At 38.1% G+C, this 14511-nt stretch overlaps 1 protein-coding gene across 5 annotated transcripts in view; it reads left to right on the top strand.

Annotated features, from left to right (window-relative positions):
* Positions 1 to 14511, top strand: part of MAP4K3 (mitogen-activated protein kinase kinase kinase kinase 3) — a 183149-nt gene that overhangs the window by 79421 nt on the left and 89217 nt on the right. Inside the window, exon 1 of one of the 5 annotated variants that reach the window (XM_070798536.1) lies at positions 5216 to 5250. The exons of the other annotated variants lie outside the window; for them this stretch is intronic. The gene's annotated coding sequence lies outside the window, so the exon portion shown is untranslated. Of the gene's footprint in view, positions 1 to 5215; positions 5251 to 14511 lie in introns of those variants that run through there. 5 annotated transcript variants of the gene reach the window in all.

Here is a 14511-nt window from a genome sequence, read left to right as displayed (position 1 = left end):
TGTCCATCAAGTCGGTGATGCCATCCAACCATCTCATCCTCTGTCATCCCCTTCTCCTCCTGCTTGTATTCCTTATTTGGCTTAAAATCTGTGCTGTGCTTTATTTTTCCTTCTCTCTGTTCTTACTCCAGAAACCTTTTTTAGCCTGGTACAAGACCTACTTTGCATAGAGAGACTCTAGCTATGCTACTGTACATTTTTACCAGAGTAGGAAAGATAGAATCCAAAGACTGGGAATTCACCTCTTGTGTTGAGGGCACATGACTTATTTTGGATCGTCCATCGGAGCCACATAGGTAAACCTGGCTCTCAAAAGAAGAGCTGGATCCAGGTAAGAGAAAAAGAGACCTAGCATGCTAGTCAGGAATCTCATATTAAACCATTCTTCCCTCACTACCTGGAGACCATCTGTTACCACTGAGGAATGTTTTCTCATATGTGCCTTTAACTTGAGAAGGCAGCGGAATTTATTTCTTTAAGAAGAAAAAAAAAATCTTAATATATTAAGCACAGATATATACACACAGTACATAAACAGAATATCTGTGGCATTAAATTTTCATGGAGAGAGGTGACTAGGACCAAAAGGGTTATAAACATTGCATTAGAGTAAGACTTTTTTGAGAGTGAGGATCATGTTTTCTTTAAACCAAAAACTAAACCTAATCATCCAATAGAAGCTATTTTGGCGGCTATACCAAGCTGGATATTTTGATCTTTCCATTTCAGTAAGGGACTTTTTTTCTTGATCCTGTTGAACCCAAGTTCAAAATTGGTTCATAACAATTTATGCAAAAATAAGTGATACTTATCTTAAGCATTGTTAATCATGAACACTTACTAGAAGACAGGCAAATAAACAGGCTGTAAGTTATGTTTAAACAAAATTCAGCTGAGTAAATTTGTAGATATAATTGGTTGTATTCAGTGACTCATGAATCGAGCAGAATCCTGTCTGGCAACTGGCACAGCCCTCCTAGGGGATGTACAAAATGGAAAGCTTTTAGAGGAAGAAATATGGGACAGGGGACCTTTAGCAAAAGAAAGGAAGGATTATTGTTAGACCAGGACATCTTTTGTGGGGAAGGAATAGCAAGGGTTTTATGCTACAGATTGCTTTTTCCTCCTCAGTGAGGTTGGAGAGGGCCCGTGTGACGGATTAGTTAATTGATGCTGACCAGAAAATCCCAAACTGGTTGGTCAGGATTACATTCCTGGTGAAAGCTCAAACTGCATTCGGGTTAGGTTTTTGATCTAGGTTAGATATCATGGCCTTTAGTACAAGTGATGCCATCTTAGACCTGTGATTTTCCTTTTTTTAATCTCTCTTTATCAGGTATTTTCATCAGATGAAATATTTGAAGTGTCATTTTCTTCATTCTCAATCCTTAAAAATACATACATTGATATTATAATTAATTTTTCTGTATGTCAAAATATCAAGAAGTCAGTAGGATTATTAGATGCTCCCTTTATATTTCTGTTTGGTATTATAGTTTGACTATTTCTCCAAAAACCAAAAATTAGGTGCTGGTTTTATGGTTTTACAAAAAATATCTTATAATAGTATGTCATTACTTAAAGCCGATTTTATCTTTTTTAAAACCAGTCATTAGATCTCATATCTTCTTAGCTTACGATAGTAATTGAATTTCCTGGTATTCTGGTAATTTGTGATAATAATTGACAGCTTGTTTAAGGGAATCATAACAGCTCTGGGTTGTGAGCCATGGTTTTACTGAAATTATTTCCATTGTTTCTGTAGTATGAGATGGGGTTTATAAATTGTGTACTTGGAATGGTGTGTGCTCAGTCGCTTCAGTCATATCTGACTCTTTGCGACCCTGTGGACCACATATCATATTAAAAGATAAATTAAAACTGATCTTATAATTAAAATACTTCTATATAATAGGACAGGTAAATATTACCATTTCTCTGTGTTTAAAATAGAAGGAAGATTTGTGAATACCCACATCGTGGGTGTGAGAAACCTTACTTATTCCCATAGTTTAAATTGTTTCCTCAGGCCATAGGACACTGTGTGTATGTCTGTGTGTTTGTATGTAAGAACACATAACATTAGGTCTACCCTCTAAATAAACTTTTAAGTGTATCAAGCATATCAATAACATGATATGCTGTTAAGTATATCATGCAATACAGTTATAGCAGTATTGCTAACTGAAAACTTAAGCTGTATAGAGGGTCTCCAACAAGATTGAAACTCTAAATCTATTGAACAGCACTTCCTCACCACTCCCACCCCACTCAGCCTCCAGATCCTGGCAACCCCCGTATTTTTTCTGTTTCCATGAGTTTGACTACTGTAGATATCTTATAAGTGGAATTATGTAGTATTTATCCTCTGTGACTGACTGATTTCACTCAGCATGTGTTCGGGGTCCATCTTCAAGGTTTATCAGTGTTGTTGTATATGCCAAAATTTCCTTCTTTCTGTGGTTGAAGAGTGTTCCATTGTGTGTGTGTGTGTGTGTGTGTGTGTGTGTGTACCACATTTTCTTCATCTATTCATGCATCACTGGACCTCTTAGCCATTGTGAATAATGCTACAGTGACCATGGGAGTGCTGATATATCTTCGAAATCCTGATTTTAATTCTTTTGGTTAAATACCCAAAAGTGGTATTGCTAGATCAGATGATGGTCCTATTTTTAATTTTTTGATCAACCTCCATTCTGTTTTCCATAGCAGCTGCATCATTTTGCATTTCTACCAAGAGTGTACACGTGGTCCGATTTGTTCACATCCTTGTCAACACTTGTTATTTTCACTATTTTTTGTAGTTGCTGTCCTAAGAGGTGTGAGTTAACACCTCTTTGTGGCTTTGCGTTTGTGTATTTGCAAATGTGGATTTGCATTTTCCTTCTGATTAGTGATGTTGAACAAGTTTTTGTATACCTCTGGGCTGTTCGTAATGTCTTCTTTGGAGAATTATCTATTGAAGCCCTTTGCCCATTTTTTAATAAGGGTTTTTGTTTTGTTGGGGTTTTTTGTTTATTTTTGCTGTTGAGTTGTAGGAGTTACTTAGATACTTTGGATACTAATCTCTTATCATATATATGGTTTGCACATATTTTCTTATTCTTTAGGCTCCTTTTTTGCCCTGCAACAGCTTTCTAGTTTAATGTAGTTGCACTTTCCTATTTTTGCTTTTGTTCCTTGTTCTTTTCACATCATAGCCAAGAAGTCATTCCAAGACCAGTGTTAAAGATGTTTTCCCTTTATTGTTTCTGGTCTTGGGTTTAAGTCTTTAATCCATTTTGAGTTGATTTTTGTGTGCGATGTAAGAGACAGATGGATCTCGTGTCACGTTTCTGTATATGGATATCCACTGTTCCCATCACCAGTTGTTGAAGGGACTAGTCTTTCCCTATTCTGTAGTCTTGGCACCTTTGTTCAAATCTATTGATCATATGTATATGGGTTTATTTCTGGGCTCTCCATTCTCCTCCATTGGTCTATAGGTCTGTCTTTATGCCAGTACTGAAAGGTTTTGATTACTGTAACTTTGTATCTTGTTTTGGATAATCAAGGTCTTTCATAATGGTTTCATATGATTTTTAGGGTTGTTTTTTCTAATTCTGTTTTTTCAAAAATGCCATTGGGGTTTTTACTGGGATTGCATTGAATTTGTAGATCACTTTGGGTAGTATGGACACTTTAACAATATTAAGTCTTTTAATCCATGAATATGGGTGTCTCCATTTATTTCTTTAATTTATTTCAGCAGTACTTTGTAATTTTAAGTATGCAAGTCTTTCATCTTCTTGATTAGTTTATTCCTAAATATATTACTCTTTTTTCATGAGATTGTGTAATTGAGATCTTCTTCATTTCCTTTTCTGAGTGTTCGTTGCTTGGGTATGTTGATTTTGTATCCTAAAACTTCGCTGAATTCATTTATTCTAACAGTTTTCCTGTGGAATTATTATAATTTTCTACATAGAAGATCATCTTGTCTGCAAACAAAGACAGTTTTACTTCTTCCTTTCCAATTTGGATACTTTTTATTTCTTTCCCATCTCTCTGGTCACAGGACATTTAACATGATCCAAAATAGACAAAGAATCAAAAAGATGAGAATTCTTTTGGGTGTATCAATTTTTAAATAAGAGCTACTCATTTAAAAATAATGCCTACTACAAATGCCTATCTACAAATTCAATGCAATCCCAGTAAAAATCGTTCCCTTGTGTCAATTTTTTTTCCAGATGAATTTAGTTACAATTTTTTTATGTTCAAAGGAAGATTTAATTGGTATTTTGGTTGGAATTAATAATTACATTAATTCAGAGATAAATTCATGAGACAGTTGCCATCTTTACCATAGTAAATTCTTTTGTTCATAAGTGAAATGTTTTTCCACTTTTTTCAATATCTTCTAACTCCAAAAATACTTACAAATAGTTAATTAAATGTAGCCCACACATTTTAAAGCTTATCTTTAGGTACATAATTTAATTTGATGTATGTATTCTAACTTGTTGACTTGATTATTTTTTTTTAATTGTTTCTGGTTGTTTTTTCAGTTGTTTTTTTTGTTTGTTTGTTTTCTTGCTTTCCAAGAACACAATAATATATATTGCAGATAGTGAGAACTTTGTATTTCTACTATTCATACTACCTTATTTTTTCACTTGTGGGTTTCAGTTGCTTAGTACTTCTAGAATAATTCATTAAGTCCTTCAGACTGCCTTCAGACTGAATGCCCCTATTATGTGTTGGGAGACAGAGTAAATAAACAGAGAGTGTATTAGATGTGATAAGTGCTGTGGAGCAAAATAAAGCAGAGTAAGAGTGTTATAGAGTTGTAGTTGTGAGTTGCTGTTTTATATGGGGTTATCAGAGAAGGTCTCGTCTTAGAGGGAACAGTTGAGTGGAGCCCTAGAGGAAGTGAGAAATCAAGGCAGCTGCTCAGAAAAAGAACATTGCAGGCAGCTGAATAAAAAGTACCCTGACTCTGTTTGAGTCAGGAGCTGTGTATGGTATTCAAGGAAGAGCAAGGGAGCCAGTGTGGCCGAAGCAGAGTAAGTGGGGGAATAGTAGGAGAAATGGAAGTAGGTTTACAAATAACAAATCATACTGGGTGACAGCAATAGAGGTAATAGTTATTAAACATGTGTGAGACCTTGTTCTAGCTACTTCTTTCATTTAATCTTTGCAGTAACCTTCAGAGGGAGACACTGTTATCTCCATTTCATAATGAGGAACCTGAGCTCAGAGAAGGTGAGGATTTGCCTAAGATCATACAACCAGAACGTTGTGAAACCAAGTTTCATCGTTCAATATTTTGATTCCAAAATACTTGTCCTTAATCTTGACCCTGTGCTAGACATGTTGAGTCCAGCAGCAAAGCGTAGATTTAATGTTACAGAAATAAGGGAGTCAATCCATTTCAGAGAATGGCAACTCCATCTTTCCAGTTGCTCAGACCATATGTTTGAAAGTGGTATTTATCTCATCTCATTTTTTCATACTCTACATCCAGTCAGACTGAATCAGTTGGCCCTATCTTTAAAATAGATCAAGTTGGTGATCACATCTTTCCATCATCACTGCTCCAGCCCTGGTGCAAGCCAGTGCACATCTCCAGGGATTGATACACAACCTTCTGAATGATTTCCCTGCTCCCATTGCTCCTTTTGTTTTCCACCCAGCAGTCAGTGTTAGCATGTCAGGTCTTTGCAGATTCCTGTCTCAGGGTACAAGACAAAGTGCTCACATATGATATACCCCCTCATCACCCTCATCTTCTGCGCTCTCTCCTAGCTCACTCCACACCAAGCACAGCAGCCTGCCTCCTATTCCAAGAAGCCAGGCAGTTTGACCCTTTTCAGGGGCTCCCTTCCCCTTTGTATCTTTAGTCAAATATCTTCTTTCTCACCCACTCTCTTTAGCCATTCCTGCCAAATCCCTATTCCCTCCTTTGCTTCATTTTTCACCTTACTACTCATTGCTTTCGAATATACTATATAATTTTGCTGACTTATTTTGTTCATTGCCTGTCTACTTACATTAGAAGGTAAGCTCTGCAATGTCAGGGATTTTTGTTTGTATTTTTTTTTAACTGGTGCCATCCCATTGCTGGCAGATAGTAGTTGTTAGTAAAGATCTGTTGAATAACTTTAAAAAAAGAGAGCAGGGAGTTACTTAAGGTTTGACTCTAAGGTATTATAGTGATGATTGTGCAGCATTTTTTATCCCCTGTAAGTTTCCTAAAGTCAAGGAAAGTCTTGTTCATTTCTAGAACTCTGCCCATGCTCTTTAGTATGTCCTCTTTTATGTCATATTAGCTGCTCAGTGTGTGGTGATTGTTGAATGTCTTCTCAACACAGAATGTCCTAAGAATAACTATTCATCTTCACCCAAATGAAAGCACTAGATATTTTCACAAATAATATATATACACAAATACATCCTCATACACATATTTCTTTACATGCTTACACACTAATGTAAATCAGATCTATAACAAAATAACTTGCTTTTAAACTCTTTAAAAGTTATAATTAAATGTTTTAAATTCTAATCTGTATTGTTAGTTACCACGTTAATTAACTTTTGATACTGCAAAGAATTATTTCATTATCATGACATTTGTCGTGACACTTCTAGAAAAACATGTTGGCTTCTGAGAGACATGAACATGTCACTTAGAAGAGACACATAAAGATGCCCCAAGGAAAATTTAAAAAACAAAGAATCAAGAAACAAAAAACAAAAGGTAATTGAGGGTGACATGTAAACTTGTTTATTACTTCATAAGGAAAGAACTAGGGAAACAGAAGACTCACAGTTTACAAGTAGACCCAGACTTGGTTTCCTAAAGACTTGTCTGTTGGTTCACCTCCCAGTACAGATAATCCTTACATTTGCCTGTTCTTCTTATAACCTCTCCTTCCACTCATTGTGCAGATACACATAAGAATACTTGGACTTAGATACATAAACTGTTAAAAAGACCACAGTGGTAGTGCTACCCTGCCAGTTGTTTTCTTTTGACAGCTTCACCATATTTATCTAGCAACAGTGTTTGTGGAATTTTATTTGCTTTATTGAATTTTTTGCCGATTTTTTGAAAATGTAAGTGGATAGCTTATTAAGACGAAAGTGAAAGTGAAGTCACTCAGTCATGTCCAACTCTTTGCGACCCCATGGGCTGTAGCCCACCAGGCTCCTCCATCCATGGATTCTCCAGGCAAGAGTACTGGAATGGGTTGCCATTTCCTTCTCCAGGGGATCTTCCCAACCCAGGGACTGAACCCGGGTCTCCTGCATTGTAGGCAGACGCTTTACCATCTGATCCACCAGGGAAATCCATTAAGACAAAGTGCTTATGTTAAGAGTAGGTCTTACAGCTCTCACATATATGAATAGCTTTTTACAGGAAAGCATTAAATTAAAAATGTATAAAAAATGGACCAAATACAAATGTCTATAATCTTATTCATTTTATCTGTCCTCTGTCTGTTAAAAGGATAGTCTTGTGTTTGTAATCCACTAAAACATTTGTGAATTAACAGTTTGGAAAAGCTACAGTTTGGACAACCTTTTTAGTAAGTGGTTGGTAATTGCATCACTTTAGGATAATGCTAACTGCTGTAATAACTAAACTAGAGCATTAAAAGTTTTCATTATCTTCATTATATCCACCATAGTTTGACCTCAGGTCAAACAACAGGGAGGGAACACAGCCCCACCCATCAACAGAAAATTGGATTAAAGACTTACTGAGCATGGCCCCCTCCATCAGAACAAGACCCAGTTTCCCCCTAGTCAGTCTCTCTCATCAAGAAGCTTCCGTAAGTCTCTTACCATCAGAGGGCGAACAGAATGTAAACCAGTCACAGAAAACTAACCAAACTGATCACGTGGACCACAGCCTTGTCTAACTCAATGAAACCAGGAGCTATGCCGTGTAGGGCCACCCAAGATGGACAGGTCATGGTGGAGAGTTCTGACAAAATGTGGTCCAATGAAGAAAGCAGTGGCAAACCACTTCAGTATTCTTGCCTTGAGAACCCCATGAACAGAATGAAAGGCAAAAAGATGGGACACTGAAAGATGAACTCCCCAGGTCAGTAGGTGCCCAATTCCCACGGGAGATCAGTGGAGAAATAACTGCAGAAAGAATGAAGAGACAGAGCCAAAGTAAAAACAACACCCAGTTGTGGATGTGACTAGTGTTGGAAGTAAAGTCTGATGATGTAAAGAGCAATATTGCATTGGAACCTGTAATGTTAGGTCCATGAATCAAGGCAAATTGGAAGTGGTCAAACGGAGATAGCAAAAATGAATATCAACATTTTAGGAAACAAAAATGGACTGAAATGGGTGAATTCAATTTAGATAACCATTATATCTACTACTGTGGGCAAGAATCCCTTAGAAGAAATGGAGTAGCCATCGTAGTAAACAGAAGAGTCCAAAATGCAGTACTTGGATGCCTCTCAAAAACGACAGAATGATCTCTGTTCGTTTTCAAGGCAAACCATTCAGTTATCACAGTAATCCAAGTCTGTGCCCCAACCAGTAACGCTGAAGAAGCTGAACGGTTCTATGAAGACCTACAAGACCTTCTAGAATTAACACACACAAAAAGATGTCCTCTTCATTATAGGGGACTGGAATGCAAAAGTAGGAAGTCAAGAGCTACCTGGAGTAACAGGCAAATTTGGCCTTGGAGTACAAAATGAAGCAGGGCAAAGGCTAACAGAGTTTTGCCAAGAGAACACACTGGTCATAGCAAACGCCCTCTTCCAGCCCCACAAGAGGAGACTCTACTCATGGACATCACCAGATGGTCAATACAGAAATCAGATTGATTATATTCTTTGCAGCCAAAGATGGAGAAGCTCTATACAGTCAGCAAAAACAAGACCAGGAGCTGATTGTAGCTCAGATCATGAACTCCTTAATGCCAAATTCAGACTTAAATTGAAGAAAATAGGGAAAACCACTAGACCATTCAGGTATGATTTAAATCAAATACTTTATGATTATACAGTGGAAGTGACAAATAGATTCAAGGGATTAGATCTGATAGAGTACCTGAAGAACTATGGACGGAGATTCGTGACATTATACAAGAGACAGTGATCAAGACCATCCCCAAGGAAAAGAAATGCAAAATGGTTGTCTGAGGAGGCCGTACAAATAGCTGAGAAAAGAAGAGGAGCGAAATGCAAAGGAGAAAAGGAAAGATAGACCCATTTGAATGCAGAGTTCCAAAGAATAGCAAGGAGAGATAAGAAAGCCTTCCTCAGCGATCACTGAAAAGAAATAGAGGAAAACAATAAAATGGGAAACACTAGAGATCTCTTCAAGAAAATTAGAGATACCAAGGGAATATTTCATGCAAAGATAGGCACAATAAAGGACAGAAATGGTATGGACCTTACAGAAGCAGAAGATATTAAGAAGAGGTGGCAAGAATACACAGAAGAACTATACAAAAAAGATCTTCATGACCCAGATAACCATAATATGATCACTCACCTAGAACCAGACATCTTGGAATGTGAAGTCAAGTAGTCCTTAGGAAGCATCACTACAAACAAAGCTAGTAGAGGTGATGGAATTCCAGTTAAGCTATTTCAAACCCTAAAAGATGATGCTGTGAAAGTGCTGCACTCGAAATCAGCAAATTTTGAAAACTCAGCAGAGGCCACAGGACTGGAAAAGGTCAGTTTTCATTCCAATCCCAAAGAAAGGCAATACCAAAGAATGCTCAAACTACCACACAGTTGTACTCATCTCACATGTTAGCAAAGCAATGCTCAAAATTCTCCAAGCCAGGCTTCAACAGTACGTTAACTGTGAACTTCCAGATGTTTAAGCTGGATTTAGAAAAGGCAGAGGAACCAGAGATCAAATTGCCAACATCTGCTGGATCGTGGAAAAAGCAAGAGAGTTCCAGAAAAACTTCTGCTTTATTGACTATGCCAAATCCTTTGTGTGGATCACAACAAACTGTAAAAAAATTCTGAAAGAGATGGGAATACCAGACCACCTGACCCGCCTCCTGAGAAATCTATATGCAGATCAGGTAGCAACAGTTAGAACTGGATGTGGAATAACAGACTGGTTCCATATCGGGAATGGAGTACATCAAGGCTGTATATTATCACCCTGCTTATTTAACTTATATGCAGAGTATATCATGAGAAATGCTGGGCTGGATGAAGCACAGGCTAGAATCAAGATTGCTGGGAGAAATATCAATAACCTCAGATAGGCAGATGACACCAGCCTTATGGCAGAAAGCAAAGAAGAACTAAAGAGCCTCTTGATGAAAGTGAAAGAGGAGAGTAAAAAAAAGTTGGCTTAAAACTCAACATTCAGAAAACAAAGATCATGACATCCGGTCCCATCTTTTCATGGCATATAGATGGGGAAACAATGGAAACAGTGAGAGACTTTGTTTTCTTGGGCTCCAAAATCACTGCAGATGGTGACTGCAGCCATGGTATTAAAAGATGCTTACTCCTTGGAAGAAAAGCTATGACCAATCTAGACAGCATATTGAAAAGCAGAGACATTACTTTGACAACAAAGGTCCATCTAGTCAAAGCGATGGTTTTTCCAGTAGTCATGTGTGGACGTGAGTTGGACTATAAAGAAAGCTGAGTGCCATAAAATTGATGCTTTGAACTTTGGTGTTGGAGAAGACTCTTGAGAGTCCCTTGGGCTGCAAGGAGATCCAACCAGTCAATCCTAAAGGAAATGAGTCCTGAATATTCATTGGAAGGATGTTGAAGCTGAAACTCCAATACTTTGGCCACCTGATGTGAAGAACTGACTCATTTGAAAGGACGCTAATGCTCGCAAAGATTGAAAGCAGGAGGAGAATGGGATGACAGAGGATGAGATGGTTGGATGGCATCACGGACTCAATAGACATGAGTTTGAGTAAGCTCTGGGAGTTGGTGATGGACAGGGATGCCTGGGGTCGCAAAGAGTCGGACACGACAAAGCGACTGAACTGGAGTTTTTATTGCAAGTTTATGTCATAGTTTAGAGCAGATGTTCAAGTTGTTGGATGAAATTTTTCTTATGATGACTCAGAGACCCAGACTTCTCACATTTTCTGGGACTTCACAGTGTCATGTAGCCTGCTAATGGGAAAACAAAGAGCAGGAAAAGGGCATAATTTTTTTTGTCCACATCCCATTGGCGAGAACTAGTCTCTTGGGCACATCATGTTGACAGGGAATTGTTGTCTTTTGACTGGCTGATTGCCTCCCAGCAGTAACTTCCCTACCATGAAAGGGAGAGCATAGATATTTTGTGAGTGGCTAGTCAGCTCTGTCGCACATAATGTTGATAGTAATTATGTGTTAATTTCCTATGGCTACATTTGCAAATCCCACACTTGATGACTTGAAACAGCGCAGATTTATTCTTAATGTTCTGGAATTTAGAAGTCCAGAGTGTGTTTCATTGGGTCTAGATCAGAGTGTCCACAAGGGTGCTTTTCCTCTGAATACGCTAAGGGAGAACCAGTTTCCTTGCCTTTTCTAGCTTGTAGAGCTACATTCCTTGCATTTGTTAATTCTTGGCCTCTTCCTCCATCATCAGAGCCAGCAGCATAGCATCTTGCTCCTTGCCTTCTTATAGTCAAGTCTCCCTCTGTGCTGCGCTCAGTCGCCCAGTCGTGTCCAACTCTTTGCAACTCTTTGGACTGTAGCCTACCATCCTCCTCTGTCCAGGGGATTTTTTAGGCAAGAATACTGGAGTGGATTGCCATTCCAAGTCTCCCTCTCCCTCCTCTTACATTTGATCTTAGCCAAAAAATGGAGCAGTGATCCCCTCTGCCTCCTGTTAAAAGGACACTTGTGATTACACTTAGAGGGCCCACCCAAATAATTCAGGATAATCTCCCCATTGGAAGATCCTTAATTTAATCACACTTGCGAACCTCTTTTGGCCATATACGGTAGCATTCACAGGTTTCAGAGGTTAGCATCTGGCTCTCCTTGGAGCCGTTATTCAGCCTACTAAATAGATAACATTTTTTACCACTTGGTATGTGTCATGTTGATTCTGAGAACTTTGCATGTGTTAGTTTGTATTTTTCTGCCTGCCTACTTGGTTTATTCATGATCTCTTCTTCTAGGCTTGCCTATTTTTCTCAGTTAGGTTTTGTTTTTATTTTTGCCATCCTCTGGAAGATATATACTTCACTTTCATGTCTAAAAATTTTACCAAAAACGCCTAGACTCTCAAAATTGGAAAGAATTTGCAGTATCCAGTTAGGTATGCTAAGATTTAGGCGGGGAGGGCTGTTAATTTATTCTTTGGAATATTTCTCTTGAACTTTGAAAAAAGTCCTTTAAGTCTGTTAGGCTCCTTTGGATTAATTAATGTAATAAACTGCTTTCTTTTTTCCTTCTCAAATCTACCTTTTTCAGTTACCTTTAAAAATCAAATTGTGAGTTTTTTCCTTTGAATTTTTTTTCCCCACAAAAATGTTGAATTTCATTTGGCCATTGTCCTAATCACAGGAATTGACTTAATAGGATAAAAAGGAAGCACTTTGTATCAACATTTCCTGGGAGATAGTTGAAGGCTTAAAGTCACTCATAGGTTTTAGTAAAAGCACAGGAGTAGCAAGCAAACTGGAGAAGGCGATGGCACCCCACTCCAGTACTCTTGCCTGGAAAATCCCATGGACGGAGGAGCCTGGTGGGCTGCAGTCCATGGGGTCACACAGAGTCGGACATGACTGAAGTGACTTAGCAGCAAGCAAACAGTTGTATAAAACATGCTAATAACTGGATGAAATTAAACCAAAAGCCGATGTTCCTGATTTAGAGTCATCAGGTAGAGGCATTATGTTCTGTCATGGATTCATTCAGACAGCTGCATATTATTGATTACATATTAGGTGCTAGGGATGCAAAGGTCATAAAAGCATCATCCTGTTCTGTAGGCTGTCACAGTCCAGTGAGGATGTAGACATGCAGACGTTGATGCACTGATGCTTGCAGGTGTGACAGAAGCTACAGCTCAAGGTGGCTTAAACAGTACAGGGAATTTATTGATCAAGAACAGGTATATCTGAAAATGACCAAGGCAGATGAGATTTCCAAGTTTAATTACATTGTCACATGCCTTTCCCTTTCTCCCCTTTTTTTGTTTCTTCTTGCTGTTTTCTGCAGATCAGTGTTATTCTGGCTCCCTAAGAGGTTGTGTGATGACTAACAACTTCAGGGCTGCCCCCCAAAAGAGAGCAGCTTTCCTCTAACCATTAAACTAAAGTCCTGGAGTTAACTTTATCTCAACTTTGATTTCCTGTAACCCAGTTACCAGATTGGGGAGAAGGATAATCAAGAGGCATGTGAAAAAGCAAAATTTAGAGCTTACAAAGTATTTAGTGTATCCCTGAAAATTGGTATTAGTCTCATTATGGCTTTATTATTTTTATCTTGGATTTTTCTTAATACACTGAAAATCAAGAATTCTTACTAGTGGAAAGTAAACCCAGCAGAATATCCTCCTGGTTTAGTGATTTTCTTTTGAAATTTTGAAGATATAAAAATTTGCTACTCTCCCTTTGGAGATCTTTGATTTTCATTTCAGTGCAGAAATGACAAATCTGACATACTATCTCTTCTCTACCTCTTCCCTGTGACTGGGACTGTATTGAGTTCATATGTTTCACAGTTAGGCTACTTCAGGTCTCAGTTACATTTACAGGTGGAAAATGCCAAGACCAGAAATGTCAGGGCTTCTCATTACAGCCTTGCTTTTATGATTTAGACTGCTTTGGGAAGCCTATTTTTGACTTTGCCACTAATATTCATTTAATCAGATTTTTTATAGTATATAATGCTTTAAAAACTGAATTAGTAATAAAAAGCTGCTTTGATTTAAATGTAAGTACTTCTACATGTTCTTTTTCTGCATAGTCTCTGGTTTACCACATTTGCATTCATGGCAGTTCTTTTTCTCTCATGACAAGTGTTCATTCAGGAGGCATAGTGTGTGACATTGTTATAGGATTGCCAGATCTTATTTCGAAGAATTTGGGCAAGGAGGAAAGGAGTAGAAGGGGAGAGATTACTTGCTTACAGTCTGACCAGGCTTAAATGCAATCCCATTCTACATCCCAGTACACCTGGGACGAGGCACTCGAATACGGGATAGGCCTGTGTGTGGGGACCACCTGGTAACCCAGTACTGCTAAAGGCCGCTCAGCTCTACACAGAGAACTGTGGAGGTACATTTGATAGTCTGGGTGTCTAGGGGTTCCTACCCTATCTTTAAAAAGAATTGCTTCTTTGTGTAAACTTATATTAAATGTTATTTGCTAATAAAGGGAAAAAATAATGTATTTCTAGTGAATTATGTGATGATTATATCCAGGGCATAATTGTAATAATAGTAAATGCTTATCTAATGCTTTCTTTGTGTCAAGATACTCTTCTAAACATTTTACATACATTAGTTCACTTGACCCTTCCAACAGCCCTATGAGATAGG

Source organism: Bos indicus, chromosome 11 (genome assembly GCF_029378745.1).
Source record: "Bos indicus isolate NIAB-ARS_2022 breed Sahiwal x Tharparkar chromosome 11, NIAB-ARS_B.indTharparkar_mat_pri_1.0, whole genome shotgun sequence".
Taxonomy (NCBI): domain Eukaryota; kingdom Metazoa; phylum Chordata; class Mammalia; order Artiodactyla; family Bovidae; genus Bos; species Bos indicus.
This window is presented reverse-complemented; position numbering and strand designations above follow the sequence as displayed.